The sequence below is a fragment of the Diceros bicornis genome, chromosome 5 (genome assembly GCF_020826845.1).
Source record: "Diceros bicornis minor isolate mBicDic1 chromosome 5, mDicBic1.mat.cur, whole genome shotgun sequence".
Taxonomy (NCBI): domain Eukaryota; kingdom Metazoa; phylum Chordata; class Mammalia; order Perissodactyla; family Rhinocerotidae; genus Diceros; species Diceros bicornis.
Window position 1 is genome coordinate 95,679,364 of NC_080744.1, and position 6,000 is coordinate 95,685,363.

The window sequence follows — 6,000 nt, forward strand, 5'->3', positions numbered from 1 at the left end:
AATTTGCAAATTGGTCTACCATTTTTGCTAGTATTGTTCCAATGTTAGTGTTTATGCTGTTGAAGAGAGCATTGGATCAACAGTTGGCATTCATTCATTTATTGAACAAATATTTGTTGAGTGTGCTATGTACCAGTCATTGTTCTAGGTCTTGGAGCCATGGAGAACAAGGAGGATGGTGCAGGAATCAAAATCACGCCGGATGAAGTAGTGTTGCAGGGGTCTGAGGAGGATAGGGTATTTAGCTTCACCCATCTTAAGGGCTACTATGTGGAGTGAAGGATGTGGGAGAAATAATGCTTTGCTTGTTCTGGGCCCAGGCATTAAAAGGCATGGAGCATCCATTTTCACCCTCTTGGAGTCCCAACCCACCATGTAAATAATTTTAAATACCCTGCTCGTATGGACGGGGAAAGGGCACATGGAGAGACACAGGCCCTGGAGAATGAAAGAGAGAGACCCAGCGAGTCCCCAGCTCTTCTGATTCCCCTAACTGAGGTGCTAGACATGTGAGTGAAGTCAACTTGGATCCTCCAGTCCCAGTAAAGTTACCCTAGCCAACACCACATGGCACAGAGACAAGCTGTCCCCTCTGAGCCTTGCCCTAATTGCAGAATCATGTGCAAGTAAATGGTGGCAGTTATTTTAAGCCACAAAATTTTGGGGTGGGTTATTATGTTATGCAAGGACAACTGAGGCAGGGTTTAATAGCAGATTAGATACAGCTAGAGAGAGCTTTCACCTGGAAGATAGGTGAAAAAGAAAAATATTCAGACTGAAGCCCAGAGAGATAAAAGGAGGGAAAAAACAGAAAAGAACATAGTATAGCCACATCAGCTTTCTATTGGTTAGTATTTGTAAGGTGTTTTCTATCTATGAGATATGGTGAAAAAGTCACGGATCCCCTGATGAGAGAGAGAGAATGCAGTAGAAGCAATATTTGAAGCAGTGATGGCCCAAGAATTTTCTAAAACTGATGAAAGCTATCAAGCCACGGATTAAAAAGTATGTTGAATACCACTCACGATAAATCCAAAGAAAACCACCCCCAAGAACATAGTAAAATTGTGGAAACCCATTGACAAAGAGACGACAAAGTTCATCAAAAGTGCAGCAAAAAGACTGATAGCTGATTTATTAACAGAAAGAAAATAATCAGCAACCTAAAATTCTCAACCAAGCAAACTATCTTTCAAATGAAAGAGAAATAAAGACAATTTTTGGATAAACATAAACCCAGAGGATTCAGCAACAGTAGACCTGCACTAAATGAAATACTAAACAGAGCTAATCAACCAGAAAGAAAATGATCACAGATGGAAGCAGGGAGAGGCAGGAAGAAATGAAGAACAATGGAAAAGTAAATATTTGAGTAAATCTAAGTAAACTTTGGCTGTATAAAATTAAATAATGATGAATTACTTGGGTTATGTTTTTGGAGAAATAAAGATTCACAAAAAGTGAGATTGAAGTAAATGGAGTAAAAAGATCTAAGGTCCTAAGATAACACTGAAAGTGGCAAAAGTACTAACATATTATGTTTTAAATAAGTTAAAGATACATGTTGTGATCTCTAGGATAACAACTAAAAGAATAATAAAAGATTGCTCAACTAATGGGGGAATAACAAAATAGTAAAATGATACATAACCCAAAAAGGTAAGAAAGGAGAAAAAAAAATGAACATAGTATAGTGGATTAAATATGAAATAAATAGTCATATGGCGGATTCAAATGCAAACATACCAGTGATCACATTAGAGGTAAATAAATACTCCAATTACAATTAAAAGCTTGTCAGACTGGATCAAAAAGACAGTCAGCCTTATGCTTAGTAGAGACATAGCTTGAGTAAGAGTATGGAAAGGTTGAAAGTAAAATGATAAAAAAAAAAAACCTTGGGGCCAGCCTGGTGGCGTAGTGGTTAAGTGCGCACGCTCCACTTCAGCAGCACAGGGCCCGCAGGTTCAGATCCCAGCCATGCATCGATGCACCGCTTGTCAGGCCATGCTGTGGTGGCGTCCCATATAAAGTAGAGGAAGATGGGCACGGATGTTAGCCCAGGGCCAGTCTTCCTCGGAAAAAAAAAAGAGGAAGATTGGCAACAGATGTTAGCTCAGAGCTAATCTTCCTCACACACAAAAAAAAAAAACCTCGCAAATACCAATAGAAAGTGACTTTACTAATATCAGACAAGATGGACTTTAAGGCACAAAGCATTACTGTAGATGAGTGGCTCTCAACTAGGAGTGATTTTGCCCCCCAGTGGACATTTGGCAATGTCTAGAGATATTTTTGATTGTCACCACGGGGGTGGTGGGTGGGGATGCTACTGGCATCTATTGAGTAGAGAACAAGGATTCTGCTAAATCCTACAGTGCATGGGACAGCACCCCCCTCACCTACCCAACAAGGAATTATCCTTCGCAACATGCCAATAGTGCCGCAGTTGAGAAATGCTGCTATAAAGAGACATTACATAAAAATAAAAGAGTCAATTCACCAGAAAGAAATAAAATGCTTAATTTTTATGCATTAGTAAATTGCCTCAAAATATGTAAAGCAGAAACTTGACAAAACTAAAAGGAGAAGAGACAAATCCACAATTATGGTAGGAGATTTCAACACAGTTTTCTCAGGAACTGATAGAACAAGAGGACAGAGAAAAAAAATCAAGAATATAAGTGATTACAATAACACAAGTAATAAACATAATCTTAATGATATATTTAGAGCACAGTACCAAAAATCTATAGAATACACATTATTTTCAAATATACATGGAATATTTACCAAAATTGACCATATGCTGGCTCATAGAGTTAGCCCCAACAGCTTCCAAAGGATTAAAATTAGGCATTGTAGGGGCTGGCCCAGTGGCGTAGTGGTTAAGTTCGCACACTCTGCTTTGGCAGCCCAGGGTTTGCAGATTCAGATCCCAGGCGTGGACCAATGCACTGCTTGTGAAGCCATCTTGTGGTGGCGTCCTATATAAAGTAGAGGAAGATGGGCAAGGATGTTAGCCCAGGGCCAATCTTCCTCAGCAAAAAGAGGAGGATTGGCAATGGATGTTAGCTCAGGGCTAATCTTCCTCACACACACACACACAAAATAAATAAATAAATAAAATTAGGCATTGTATATTCTCTGACCACAATGGAATTAAGCTGTGAAATCAATAACAAAAAGAAAACTAGAAAATTCCCGAATATTTGGAAGTATTTTTGCCTAATTTTTTTTTTTATAATTTTCTTTCTTTCTTTTTCCCCAAAGCCCCAGTAGATAGTTGTATGTCACAGTTGCACATCCTTCTAGTTGCTGTATGTGGGACATGGCCTCAGCATGGCCGGAGAAGCGGTGTGTCAGTGCGCGCCCGGGGTTCCGAACCCGGGCCGCCAGCAGCGGAGCGCGCGCACTTAACCGCTAAGCCACGGGGCCGGCCCCATTATTGCCTAATTTTAAATAACCCATGAGTCAAGGAAGAAATCACAATGAAAATCAAAATATATTTTGAACAGAATAATATAGGAAACACATCTAAACTTGTGAGATGAAGCTAAAGCTGCTTAGAGAGTCTTAAATGCATATATTAGGGGGGAAAAGGATGAAAAGTAATGGTCTATGCATCCTTCTCAAGAACTCAGAAAAAGAACAGAAAAGTAAACCCCAAAAGGGAGAAGGAAGGAAATAACAAAGAGCAGAAATTAATAAACTATAAAAATATATCACAGAGAGGATCAACAAAGCCAAAATCTGTCTTATTAGTCTAAAAGGACTAATAAAATGGATAAGCCTCCATCAAGACTGATTATAAGAAATGGATAAAGCACACATAACACATATGAGGGATGAAAAAGGGGACATCACTTCAAATTCCACAGATATTTAAAATAATAAAAAGGGCATTTTGGACAACTTTATGCCATTACATTTGAAATTTTAGATGAAACTGACAATATACCAGGAAAACACATCTTACCAAAATTGACACAAGAAGAAAGAGAAATGCAAATAGTCATAACTCTAGTAAAAAAAGAAATTTCATCTGTAAGTGAAATCTTCCCCCAAAGAAAATTCCAGGCCCAGATGGCTTCACTGGTGTACCATACCAAACATTTTAGGGAGAAATAGTGCCAATCTCACACACACTCAGAGAAAAGAAAAAGAGAGAAGACTTTCCAAGTTGTTTCATGAGGCCAGCACAATCTTAATACTGAAACCTGACAAGTACAACACAAGAAAGGAAAACTACATACCAATTTCTCTCATAATATAGATAAAAAAATCTCAACTAAAATATCAGCAAACCAAATCCTGGTATACATAAAAAGAATAATACATTATGACAAATTTGAATCTAATTCAGAATGCAGGTTGATTAACTTTTGGAAATCAATCAATGTCATTCACACCATTAATATATTCAAGGAGAAAAATCACACAATCTTTTCAAGAGATGCAGGAAAACTATAAAATTCAGCATACATTAAAAAAAATAGCAAACTAGGAATAGACAGGAATTTTCTTGATAGAATAAGGGGTATCTACAAAAAATCTACAACAAACATCTTACTTAATAGTGAAATATTAGAAATTTTCCCTAGGGTTGTGAACAAGGCAACGATATCTGCTATTACTTCTTCTATTCAAGACTGTACTAGATTTTTAGCCTGTGATATAAGGTAAGACAAAAACCCCAAAGTATAAGGATTGGAAAATAATAAATATACTCTTATTTTCACATGACACAATTATGTATGTAGTAAGTCTAAAAGAATCTGTAGATAAACTATTAGAATTAATAATAAGTGAATTCAGCATGTCACTGTACAAAACGGTCACTATAGAAAAAGATCAATTGCATTTTTATACACCAGCAATAAACAATTAGAAAATGAAATTTTAGAAATGTCATCAATTTCAATAGCATCAAAAAACATCAACTACCTAGGAATAAATCTAATAAAAGATTTGTAAGAACTTTACACAGAAAACTATAAAGTATTATTTAGAGAAATTAAAGAAGACCTAAGTAAATGGAGAGATATACCATTTTCATAGATTAGAAGATAATCTATGTGTTATTCCTCCCCAAACTCATCTATGGATTCCAATTTAACCAAATTAAAATCCCAACAACTTTTTTTTTTGGTGTGGAAATTGACAAGCTGATTCTGAAACTTATATGAAATGCGAAGAGGCAAGAATAGCCAAGACAACAGTAAAGAAGTGAGTAAAAAGACAAACAAGGGGTTTGTATTCGGAATATACAAAGAACTCCTGCAAATCAAAGAAAAAGCAACAACCCAAAAGAAAGATGGTTAAAAAACCTGAACAGGCATTTCACAAAAGATGTTAGCCATATGGCAAAGAAACAAATGAAAATGTTCTCAAATCATTAGTTATCAGGGAAATGCAAATTAGAATAACAATGAAATACCACTACGCTCCCACTAGAATGGCAGTTTTAGTTCTTAATGATTCCAAGTTAAAAACATGAGAGAAGGGCTGGCCCTGGTGGCCTAGTGGTTAAGTTCACTGCACTCTGCTTCAGTGACCCAGGTTTGGTTCCTTGGCGCAGACCTACACCACTCGTCTGTCAGTGGCCATGCTGTGGCACTGGCTCACACACAAAAAGAGGAAGATTGGCAGTGGATATTAGCTCAGGGTGATTCTTCCTCAGCAAAAAAAAAGAAAAAGAAAAAAGAGAAAAAAACATGAGAGAAAATTGGAAATGTTAGTTTGGAGAGTTGTGGCCAGATCTTGAAGGAAACTAGAAGAATTTAGGATCCAGTCCAGTTTTTATGTAAATAACAAAACTTCAGGGGAAATCAACAGCATTAGAATCTAATATCTACAAATGTATATTATAGTTTCTACTGAAACATAATTTTCCTCTCTAAAATCACCCTTGTTTTGACCTAAGATAGTCAAATTAAAACTAATTTGTTTCCAAAATAAGTCTAGTTTCGATAAACTTGGCTTAGTTATTTACACAAG